Source organism: Protopterus annectens, chromosome 12.part0, assembly GCF_019279795.1.
Source record: "Protopterus annectens isolate FY-2018-M chromosome 12.part0, PAN1.0, whole genome shotgun sequence".
NCBI classification, from domain to species: Eukaryota; Metazoa; Chordata; order Ceratodontiformes; family Protopteridae; genus Protopterus; species Protopterus annectens.
Window position 1 is genome coordinate 818,727,984 of NC_056746.1, and position 12,630 is coordinate 818,740,613.

Here is a 12,630-nt window from a genome sequence, read left to right on the forward strand (position 1 = left end):
TTATTACAAGTAACAAAACTGAAAATCGGAGATGGGAAGAAGTTACTATGTTATGACTACCTAAGAAATGGACAACAAGGCAGGAGAATAAAGAGAGGAGAAGCAGGCATATTTACAGAGAGGTTCAAATAATCACAGAGAATGTGATAAAAAATACGATAGGTATATTTTATAAAGAGCTTTAGACAACCAAAGAGAATGTGATAAAAAGTATGATAGATAAATTGATTATCTAGCAGGGAATGGTGGAAAATGCACATTGGACAACAAGAAACATATATGCACCAAACAGTGGTAAAGAAGGATTCTACAAGAAATGTTTTTCGCTAACTGGGCACAGACAAAAACAGATGGAATAGCGATAATGAGTGGTATGGACTACAGTGTTGCCATAGAACCAGAAAAAAGAGAGTGTATGGAATGAGGAAATATAACAAAAAGATAAGAACTAGCTCAAGGAAAGAAAGAGGGGAGGGTGACTGGACATATGGAGGCACACATTTCCAGTTGAGAGGGAGTACATCTTGACAAGAAACATTCTGGGAAAGGCAAGTAGGTTAGATGGGTTCTTGAAGGAAAATCCAATGGAAATGATGGAAGAGATCCAAATACAGGAGAGACGCATATCAGATCAAGCAGCAATGAAACTTTGTCTTAGTGTGAATGAACAGAAAACAATGAGTAGGGGTGGTGGGGTATCTGTAGGTCCCCAACCATGTCCCAAGGCTCACACTCCATGTTCCTAAGCAGCCTGGAGAATATTAGCATCCAACCTAACACTCTCATACTGGGCAATTTCAACTACCCCTCAGTTAACTGGGAAAATTACTCATGTACAAATACACTTGCCCAGCATTTCCTGGAATTCATTAATTCCAATGCCCTGGACCAGCTCGTTCTTACCCCCACTAGAGGTAGCAACATCCTTGACCTGGTCTTTACTAACATGGGCGACCGTTGCTTTACACCAATAGTCATCTTCTCCCTGGTTAGATCCGACCACAAACTAATCACCTTGGAAATCCACATCCCTCCCACCCCCATACCCCCCCCCCCGCAAAAGTAACCACCATGAAAAACTTCTCCAAAGCTAACTTTGAGCTCCTAAAAACAGCGGTGGCTAACTTCATGGCACCCATGCAAATGGAGAATAGTTGCATGACCACCGAATCATACACCAAAGCACTGTATGAACATGTACACAAATGCATGGATCTCACCATACCCAATAGAACCAAGACACACTCCTCCATAAAAAGGAAGCCAATCTGGTGGTTCCTTGCCATAAACAAACTCTACAACAGAAGGAGTAAACTGATGTGGAATAAGGTGAAGTCCCAAGACTGGAAAGACTCCCTTATCAGCCTCAAATAAAGTTGAGATCCCTCATCAAATCCTCTAAAGCTAGCTATGAAAACAGTATTGCAGCTGATAGTAAAGACAACCACAAGGCTTTCTATAGTTATGTAAAGCATCTCCACGGCAATACCCAGATTTGTTCTGAGCTACTGCACAATGGTACCTCCTATACAGAGCTAACAGATTCAGTGCCAACTTTACCCGCCCTCCCCTCCCAAAGGACCAATCACAGTACCAGTAGATTGCCAGGCACCCAGTATTACTGCTGCACAGGTTGAAACAGCACTGTCCAAGACCAAAAATACAGCTTCTATGGAACCTGGTGTGTTCTACATGAACTACAGAGTGAACTGGCACCTCACCTGTGTGCCCTGTTCAATGACAGCCTCACTTCAGGCTTTGTCCCTACCGAATGGCGCACTGCTACAGTCATCCCTTTCCACAAAGGAGGAGCGGCTACAGACCCTGGGAACTATTGCCCCATTAGCCTGACGAGTCTGATATGCAAAGTTATGGAACACATCATCATGGACCTAATAAACTAGGATATAGGGAATCTTCAAACTCTGGATCCCGCACAGTTTGGTTTTGTGAAGGGTAGATCATGCCTGCTCAACTTGGTCAACTTATTTGAGTCAGTCACCAGAGCTGTGGATGAAGGCAAGGTAGTTTATACAGCCTACCTTGAATCTGGCTAAGATCTTTGATACCATTCCCCACTCAGGAATCATAGAAAAAATCACTAAGCTAGGCATCAACCCCTATATCACTAGGTGGGTTTCAAACTGGCTCACAGGTAGAACCCACGTGGTGAAAGTAGCTGACTCTTAGTCAGACTGCCGACCAGTCACGAGTGGAGTCCCACAGGATTCGGTCCTGGGTCCTCCCCTGTTCGGTATCTATTTCTCTGAAGTCCAGGCCACCATGAAGGGACTCTGGCTGACAAAGTTCACAGACGATTGCAAGTTGGGAGCTATTATTAACTCCCCAAGTGATATTGACATCCTACAGAAAGGCGTCACAGAGACCAACGACTGGAGTCTGAACCATGGCCTTAAGCTCAGTGCCAAAAAATGTGTCGTCATCTCCTTTGGAAAAAAAACAGTTCACATGAATTACCACACCGATGGTAGTCCACTGAACACAGAAGGCGTTATAAGAGATATGGGAACACAGGTTGACAGAAATCTCTCTTTTGAACACCACATTGCCACTGTGGTCAGAAAGTCCTTCTATGTGGCACATCTGACTACTAAGGGTTTTGCATCCAGGAAGAAAGAGGTCATTGTCTCCCTCTGCTCTTCCCTCATTAGGCTAGTCATCAAGTACAATGCCCCATTTGGCATGTACCTCACTAGACACCTGCAACAACTGGAGAGGCCGCAAAACTACCTCACAAAGAGGACCCTAGGCCTTGTCCTATATGGACAGACTCAAAAGACTCCAGCTATTCTCAGTCATATTGCCTACTTAGAGGCGATCTCTGCTTGACATACAAAACCATGTCTGACCCAGCTCTGTTAGAAATGCTACATCTAAAGAAATCCCAATCCCTCCGCACCACACTCTCTTGAGACCTCAACTGGAATAGACTTCCCATACATGTTAAAAAGAGCACCTCACTGGCCCTCTTCAACAGAAATCTTGATAAGTGGATGGGAAATAGAAAGTTCACCCTGGGGATCACTCCAGTGCTCCACTTGACAAAGGCACTGGGAACTAAGGTCGTGTGGCACGATGCCAGGGTAATCGTATGGGCTAGGCTTCTAAAGACTACAGGGCCATTAGCCTAGTACACACCTATGAACCTATGAGAATGAATAGGAAAAAAGGGACTGAAGTCACTCGCATTTATCTGCATATTCACTGACATGTAACATTGTTCACTGCATAGATACAGAAGAGATGGACGTTAAACAGAACCGACTAAAAGGAGAGCGCTGAAGGACTTTAATGGAAAAGCACTAAAAAACTGTGATGCATGATGTGAGGTGATGGGAACTTCAAAACTTATGGGGAAAAGAAGGGTGGGTGGCAAAGAAAATGGAAGTTGGAGAACTGGAATTGCTCAAGAGGAAGATTTGGTATGTACAGAAAAGGTTCGTGTGGAAAGATTCAAAACAATGGAGAAGATGAAACAGAATACGAGAGGCCAAATGGTGGAATGACTTGATACTCAGGTAGATGTGGAAAAAGAATGTGGCGACTCAATAGAAGAAAGAAACAGACAGGAAGGGAGGGAAAAAGGAGAGATGATGTCACTTGGTAGGAAATAGAAGAGGTTAGTGAAGCAAAGGACCAACACTTTCATGAAGCATTAAAAAAAAGACGGGACAAGTTTGAAGAAGTAGAAGAAGAAAAAGAGAGAATGAGAAAGAATTGGGAAAGGGAGGAAGGCTAGAAAAGAATTGCAAATTACTGGCAAAAGACAATTCAGGAAGAGAAGCGCATGCAGAAGGCATACAGAAGGTGAGATCATACCTGAGAATACTGTACAGATGTTATCCTACCCCCATAAGATTGGTAAAGAAGGCAGAAAAGAGGATAGTAGATTCTGGACGTGTAAGGAGGAAGAGATAGGAATGATGCACTTGCTCTTGAACTTTGGGTGGGCACAAGAAGTCTGAAAGAAGGCACAGCAGATATGGAGAAATATAATTCTAAGGACGCAGAGCATACTTGGAAATTCTTTATTCTGGGGCATAAAGAAACACTGGGAAAAAAAGACAGATGAACAGTATTAGACTGCTGAGTACTGGTGTTAAATGCATCATAACTTGAAACTGGAAGAAGACGTATACATTACAAAATCATGAATTCCACAAGAGGTTCCTGGACATGGGGAGAAGATGGCAGAAGCTGACTAGAATGAAGAAAAGACTGAAAGGAAAAATGAAAAAGCAATGAAATAGGTATTAGAATATTACACATGTGAAAATCATATCAGGAGAATAGAGAGGGTAAACCCAAAGGGAAACTGGGTGGGGAGCAGTGAAATAGTCAGAAATGAAGTAAATAACCACTGATGAGACATGGTGCACCATGCATGAGGATTGAAATTAATAAAGTTAAGAAAAAACTTCTGAAACTATGTGAGCAAAATCTGGAACAATCTGCTCAGTAGTGAATTATGCGTATTTTAACAATGACCTCACTAATACTATCTCTGAGAACCTGCACATGCAAAAAAAATGTCTCATTTGATGAATTTCTGGTGACATTCATTATTACTACCATATGATTTTTTGCACAGTCTGTGTAATTTTCTACTATTAATACTAGATATCAGTATGTGTATGTTACTGTGCATATGTAAACATTTAAACACTTACATCTGCACTGCATGTGTTTCCTAAAACTACCTTTTTGACCTGTCTTTACTGCTGTGGCAAATCACGTATCCCACTGTACTAATCTTCTTCAGTTAATGACTAAAACTTCACATTTATAGTTTTAAAACTGCTGCTCCAGGTCCTCCAGTGAAAATGGTCATCCAGACAATCAGACAATTCAGCTGACCAAAATAAATAGCAATAAACATATCTGTTCTTATCTTGAAGACTGTATGCATCGTCACAAATGTGCAAAAATAAATAGCAATAAACATATCTGTTCTTATCTTGAAGACTGTATGCATCGTCACAAATGTGCAAAAATAAATAGCAATAAACATATCTGTTCTTATCTTGAAGACTGTATGCATCGTCACAAATGTGCAAAAATAAATAGCAATAAACATATCTGTTCTTATCTTGAAGACTGTATGCATCGTCACAAATGTGCAAAAATAAATAGCAATAAACATATCTGTTCTTATCTTGAAGACTGTATGCATCGTCACAAATGTGCAAAAATAAATAGCAATAAACATATCTGTTCTTATCTTGAAGACTGTATGCATCGTCACAAGTGTGCGTGTGTGTGTTCCCCAAAATCCAAAAGATGGGGTTATTTATTTCCATGGTTTGTTTCAGCATATAGCTGCCCTTTTATGTTAATTTGCAATTTATTTCTAAAATTATTTGTAGTTTGCATCTCCTTTTTTGCTGCCATGTTTTCCTGTCAGTTTGTCTTTCCTTGACATTTTTTCTGTTGCTAGCAGGTGCTGTGCTGCAGAAATGCACCTTTTTATAGTCTGCATTGCTGTACTTTTTACAAATGAGCAAAATGTCTTCTGCGCTTTAAATGTTTTCAAGACACTTTTATTTTTAGAGTATCATTGTCAGATTCCTTAGTTCAGCACATTTTTAGGCTTAAGAATCGTGGACATTTATTAATTTATTTTTTTAATTTTTATTTATCAGCAGTTGTTTAACAATCCAACTGGGCCATAACAGGCCCTTTTCAGTAGAGACCTGTTCCACAGTTAACAAATCTAACAAGATGTCATACAATGCAGTGCAATACTATACAAGACAAAACAGCAAATGTAAGCTATCACATACAAGATAAAAAAGTTATTATATATTGAAATAATAACAGAAGAGATGGATTTTAAAAGTCATTATATTCCACAGAGTTGCATTTCACTTTTAATAAATAGGAATGATAATAGGTTCATAGGTTCATAGGTTCATAGGTTTATACTAGGCTATCTGCCCCTAAAGATTTATTAAAAGCCCATCCACAGGTCTAGATTTCTCTTGAAACAGAGTCAGCGGTGCTCTGCCTCCTAGTGGTTTTGGTGGATTTGGATTTTTTGAGTGGAGCATGTCCATTAATTCGGGTTACTGAATAGAGCTGGAGTTTCTTCAATCTGGCAGCATATGACAGATTTTGGAGTCCCTTTATCCTTTTGTTGAGAAACTTTTGGGTCTCTCTCCAATTGCAGCTCGGGATAGATATAAGATAAATCCCATTGTTGGGGTCGATCATTGGTCTGATAGAAGTAACAGAAGAGGAGACAGAACTACATCTGGATCTGAATCCTCTGGATGTCATGATCAAGTGGGCAATAGGTCAATGTCTTTCCCTGTGGGTTCTGTCCTTAAGCCAGTTTGCAGCCCATCCCAAGTTCAAAAGGCATGATCTTCCCTGACAAAAAGCCACTGGTGGGTCGGGTCCAATGTCAAGTCCCCTATATCGATGTCCGGGAGGGCTACTCGGCTGGGGATAGTTATCTCTCGTCTGCCAGTATGTTGGCAATGTCTGTGGGTTCAGTGATTTTTTATCATTTTGGACTAATTGAGCATACATATCTGTTCCAGTTCCCAGGTTCTTCCATAGCTGAAAAAAAAAAAGGATCCTTGATATCCCTTTGAATTTTTTTCTCTCAAAATTGGCCTTAGTTGATTTTATGAGTTGTCGTGCTTTTTTATATGGATTTTGTTCTATCATGTAATAGCTTTCTCCTCTTATTGTAAAAGTTTGTTGGGCTGGGGGGGGTCCACCAGACACGTTGCCCTTTGTGGTTGTGGTTTCCTCTGACTCAGGGGCTTGAAGGGGATACCACACCAGTCTTACCAATGAGGGATATACTCGGGTGTGGGCATTTTGTCCCCATGTTCCAATATGATGGTGTTTGGAGATACATTTATACCCTCCAGTGTCTTCAGGAAGGCTGTGGTGGTTTTGAGTTTAGAGAAGGGGTGGTAGCCCATAGAGCAAATTTGTAGATTGTTTTGCCTATTGTTGGTTGCAAATGTTCAGGTCTTCCGTTAAGTTAATATACAGGTAATAGAATGTGAAGGGCATTACTAGTAGATAGCAGATTGGTAAAATTTTCTAGCCGTGGCTATGCTCTTGTGTCTTCTAATGAAAGCCCAGATGCTTAGATTATGCAATAATACAAAAATGGCACTATAACTAGAGAAAAGATGGATTGAGTTGTAGCAACATTTAGCCAGGAGAAGAGTGGTAGGAGTATAGCTTGGAATCTAAGAGGTGGATCCTAAGGATTGCTCTCAAGTGGTTTGGATTTATGATTGTTTTGGGTCTTATTGGAGAGTATTCAAACATTTCAATACATATGAGGAATACGTTGCTTCACCATGTTAATTGTATAGACTTGGGAAAGATATGTGTCCTTAGTCCTGGAAGATTTAGATGTGGAGTATCATATCATTACTGTCGTCAGTTCTAGACATTTGGGTGATGAAGTATAGTTTGGTCCAGTTAAAGCTGACTGAATTTTTGATAGTTGATAATCCAACCAGTTTGTTTGGCTGAGTGCTAGGCAATGATGGGTTACACATTTTTGTCTTTTATTAAAACATTGTTCCAGCTTTTATTAAAAGAGAGGAACTCACATTTGTTAGTAAGGGAGAGGTATGAGAGAGAGAGAGAGAGAGGAAGAGTTGACAGTAGATATGAGAGGGCAATGGTCTTTCTAGATTACAAGGTGAGGTAGGGAGGTACTTTGTATAGGAGACCTAATTTTATATGTCTTTTTTTTCAATAATATTTTTGATCTGTGGGTCAAATTTTAGATGATCATCTATGCAGACCCCAAGTAATTTAGTGTTTTGTTTGGATGATATAGTAAAGTTATTTTTGTAATCACAGTATTGTTATGGGATGAAAAGTAGAACTTTATTTTGTATAGGTTCAGGAGAAAATTATATTGATTCATAAAAATATTTGGTGGAAGACCAGGATTGTTGTGTAATTGTAATGATGGCATACTTGGAGCTGGGCAGATTAAAGTGGAGTTGTCTGCATACAGAACCAAGGAGCCTTGCCCCACTGCAGCATGGAGGTTGTTTATCGAAATACTAAAGAAGATAGGACCTAGTATTAATCCCTGAGGGACAACAATGGATATGGTTAGGTTGGATTTGTAGCCTGTTTGCCATTTGGCACATTATATTCTATCTAAGAGACTGTCTTTGAGTTCCGACTGGATTCAATACAGTTTGGCTTCATCAAAGACAGATCGTGACTGCTCAACCTGATGGATTTATTTTGAGAAAGTCACCAAAACTATGGATGGTGGCAAAATGGTACACATATATTGACTGGCCAAAGCATTCAACACTGCTCCCCATTCCAGAATTGTCAACAAACCCAAGAAACTAAGGTTAAATCCCTTTGCTACCCACTGGCTAGCCAACTGCCTTACACTTACAGGTAGGACAAAGAATGGCAGGATAGGGGCTCTACACCACAAAAAAAAAAAAAAAGAAAAACAATCACCAGAGGATTCCCTCAGAGCTCGGTGATGTGTCGTCTTCTTTTTGGTATCTACTTTTTGGCAGTCAAAGCTAACGTTAATGGCTTCTTGTTGACAAAGTTTTCTACTGATTATAAGCTTAGTGCAATAACAGAATCTCCTAAGGAAGCTAATATCCTCAAAGAGGGCCTGTCATAAACTAAAAATTGGTGCAAGAGTGGTTCAGAACTAAATGTCAAAAAAAGCATAATAGTATCCTTTGGAAAGTCAAGCAAATTACCCTGGGAAATTAACACATAGATCACACTTCCCTAAGACTAGACCCAGTGGTTAGGGATTTGAGAACGTAAGTGGAAAGTGACTTGGCCTTTGACCATCATGTGTCTACTGTTGTAAGGAAATCATTCTATATACTGCTCAAAGTATAAGCAAAGGTATATCATCCAGGTCCAGAGGTGTCATTATCCCCGTTTTATTCTCTCATTAGGCCAATCAATGAGTACAATGCTCCCTTTGGGAAGTACTTTACTATACAAATGCAGCAACTACAATGCCCACAGAGCTTCCTCACAAGAAGAATACATAAACCACACAGAATATACAGACTGCCTTAAAGCTTTATCTTATCTATTCAGTTTCTTACAGATTTCTGAGTGGTGATCTATACCTGGCTTACAAGGCATCATCTGATCCAGATAATGAACTTGCTGCACATTTGTAAGTCTAACAGCATTAGGAATACCCAATTGAAGTACCTAAACTTCATTTTCAACATAGACAGAACATGCTGGAGTGACAGGGATGTGTATCAGAGACTATCCCTACTCTGGCACAGGCTTCCTATCCATGTGATGCAGAGTTCATCGTGACCCTATTCAAACCCAACCTAGACCAATGGGTGGGAACCGGAAATTTACCCCTCGGATTGGCATATATACACCTCTTGGACAGAGGCTGCTTGTAAATGCACTGCCACAACTATATTGCCCCTGAGTAATGTATCTTGCCATGTACAAATGGAAAAATATGTGTAGGCTTAAAAAGGCTTCCTAGGGCCATTAGTCTAGTAATTGCATATAAACCCATAAACTATTTTTTGTTTGTTTCCGTTAGCATTACTGCATGCTTTTTTTTCTTTTTTGCTTTATAAAGGAAGGGGAAAGTGTACTGTCTCATGCATCTTTAAGTATCCTATTTTAGTTAAATATGGTTTAACCACTACTGTGCAAAATAGTCTTTCTCTGGCTATCTGGCATAGTATATTAAGGAAAGAGATGGTGGTGGACTGACATCCCTCTGTGTTTCATTTCTTGTATACGCTGTGGAATACAATTTCTGGAATAAGAAGATTTTAACAGTAATAAGCTAAGAAAATCTTTGACCTTTCTGGGACCAGCGATGATGTCTAGTCACTGTAGAGGTGGTTCTGATTTCCAAGGTAGCTTCTTTCTGTTTCCCTGGTGGTGCTCTTTTTTGGAGAGGGTACCTCCGTCCTATTTCTTGAGGTCTGCTGAAGGTTACAGAAATTGTTAATCTTAAGTTATTGAAGCTGAAGAACTCTCAGGAGCTATTTGTGTCTTCAAAACTGTTTTATTAATTGCTGAGCCAGATGAGTGCTTCAATGGTTAACTAAGGATCCTTCATGAGCTTATTTGACTTAGAAATGAGGGTATTCCCTAGGCCATGGGAAGGGGGTGGAGTTGAGTCCATGTCAAGGGAGCTGGCTGTGGGAGGTGCTCCCCTTACAAAGCCTAACCCTCTTGTGACTATTAGTCCTTCAGTTTACACATCCATTCTGTTACATTGCAAAACAGTTAATTATCTACACGTCTGATCTATTACATTGCAAACCAGTCAGTTACCATCAATATTAAAACTATATATTTAACAAAATAAATCTTGGTGTAGCCTTTTTGCCCTCTTATAGTACTGTGAACAGTAATTTAAATAGTGTCCAAATTTATATCCTTAACTGGGGCAACCATTATTTTAGGATGGAGATTTTGCAGTGTTTTCACCGATCTGTCTTATCTTTCTCATTTCAAGGCTAGTGATGGATTATAGCTGTGTGTTTTTGTGACAGATGGACTTGTCCTTTTTAAAAGTTTAAATAAAAAAATGGTTGTTGTCCAGTTTTCTAAGACGGAGGATACATTTGATGGAGAAAGTTGTGTTGACACCTTGTGCCTTTCTTGCTTGTAGTTAGATTTGCCACTCTATTTTTTTTTTCTTTTCCAGTTTGTCACTCTTGTTACCGTCTAGTATTCCATATTCCACTCTGTCAATGATATGAAACTTGAAGATGTAATTTCCTGGTTTAACTTACAGTGCTTGTCCAGTGGATACATTTGAAATCCCTGTCGAATGTCAGTGTGGTGGTTAGGCAGTTCTGATCTTGAGTTTGTTTATGCCATGTTGGCATTGCAATTGCCAGAACATGGACTTTTATACTCCTTGCAGCTGGACAGATGAAACAATATCTATTGCTCATGAATTTACAGTAGTTGCACTCTGGAGGGCAACACGGGTATACACCATTTCTTAGGTTAAGGATTGAAGAGTTGTATGGGCCTTCCACAAAAAACCTGGATGCTTTTATTTATTTTTTTATGGTAAAACTGGGTTTGTGGGAAAGTGTTTTATTCAGAGATCTGTTTTCACTGATTATACGGCAGTTGTTGAGGATGACTTTCTTGATTTCAGGGTAGTCCACGGATATGTGAGATTACAGCTGGAATTACATTTCTTGTTATTGTATCATTGTAAAATATTCTAGATGTCTTTCTAAGCACCTTCTGGGGTTGATAGCATTATGGGCTCATTTTCTTTTTTGCACTCTATGATGGGGTTGAAGATTTCGCCAATGAGGTGCTTTCTGTAGCCCCTGGCGAAGAAGTCTTTAACCAGGTCGATGATATTTCTGGTGAAGGTTTCTGGTTCTTTGGAAACCCTTGCTATTCCAAAGCCTTATGATTTGACCACATTACTTTTGGTTCAAAAGGGGTGCATGCTGTTCCTATGTAGTAATAAACTGACAATGGTAGGCTTCCAATATAGATTGCTGGTAATAAGTCCAGTCTGGAGGTGTTTGTTTACGTGTAGGTCAAGGAAATTGACAGAAGTGACACTTTGGGTTGTGGTGAACATGAAAGTTTGTTGAATTGTTATTGTGGTCCAGAAATTGTTGCAGGACTTCCAAGCTGCTGTTCCAAACAATAAACTTTCAATTAAACAAAGACTTGTCCTTTCCTTTTGGAACTTTGAAATGAATAAAAAAAACTTACCTCTCAACTGTACAGATTTTTGTAGCATGTCCAGATTTATGCCTCATATTTTTGTTCTGTTCCTCATAAAGTTTGTGATTTTATGGCAAATGTTTGAGAATTGAACTCAGTAAATAATGACAGTTTCAGACTTCATACATGTCAGAAAATGTATCCTTATACAACACCTTTTATTCTAACAACTTTCTAATTTTATAAGAGTAATATTTAAGAATTGCCCCTATTTTGAGACCTTTGTCTCCTCATTAGTTTTGTCTTTGTCCAGATCTCTTTTGCTAAAAGTTTGAGATGCAATGTGTTCTGAACTTTGAAAAGCTTTTTAAGCAATACTTCCAAGGGAGCTGTACATGAACTTAAATGCAAGCCAAGGACAGTCATTGAATTTCTCTGTTGCTTGCAAATATAAGGTACTGAAAAGCAAACTAAATTTCACTCAGAGCTAAAGCAAGACAAGTGGTTTGTTGTGTGCCATTTTGTATGGAAATTTGCCTTTTTCTGTTGGAAACAGTTTTGATTAATATCAAGTATCCACCTTGGTTGGATTCATTCTCTTCATGCCACCCACCATTTGGCAAAAAGTTGAAGGATCTTGCATTTGAGGATGTTTGCTCACCTATATACTAAACATTGATGACATGAGAACATAATAATAATAATAATAATAATAATAATAATAATAATAATAATAATAATAATGATAACAGTAATAACAATAGTAATACCAATTTGTTAACCAAGTAGGGCCACTGGAAACACACAGTCCCTCTTCAGGTGCGGCCTGGGAGCAATGTCTGGTTAAGTGACTTACTCAAGTTCACACAGTAGGCAAATTAAGACTGGGGGAATCAAACCATGCAATACAGGAACTATAGCTCA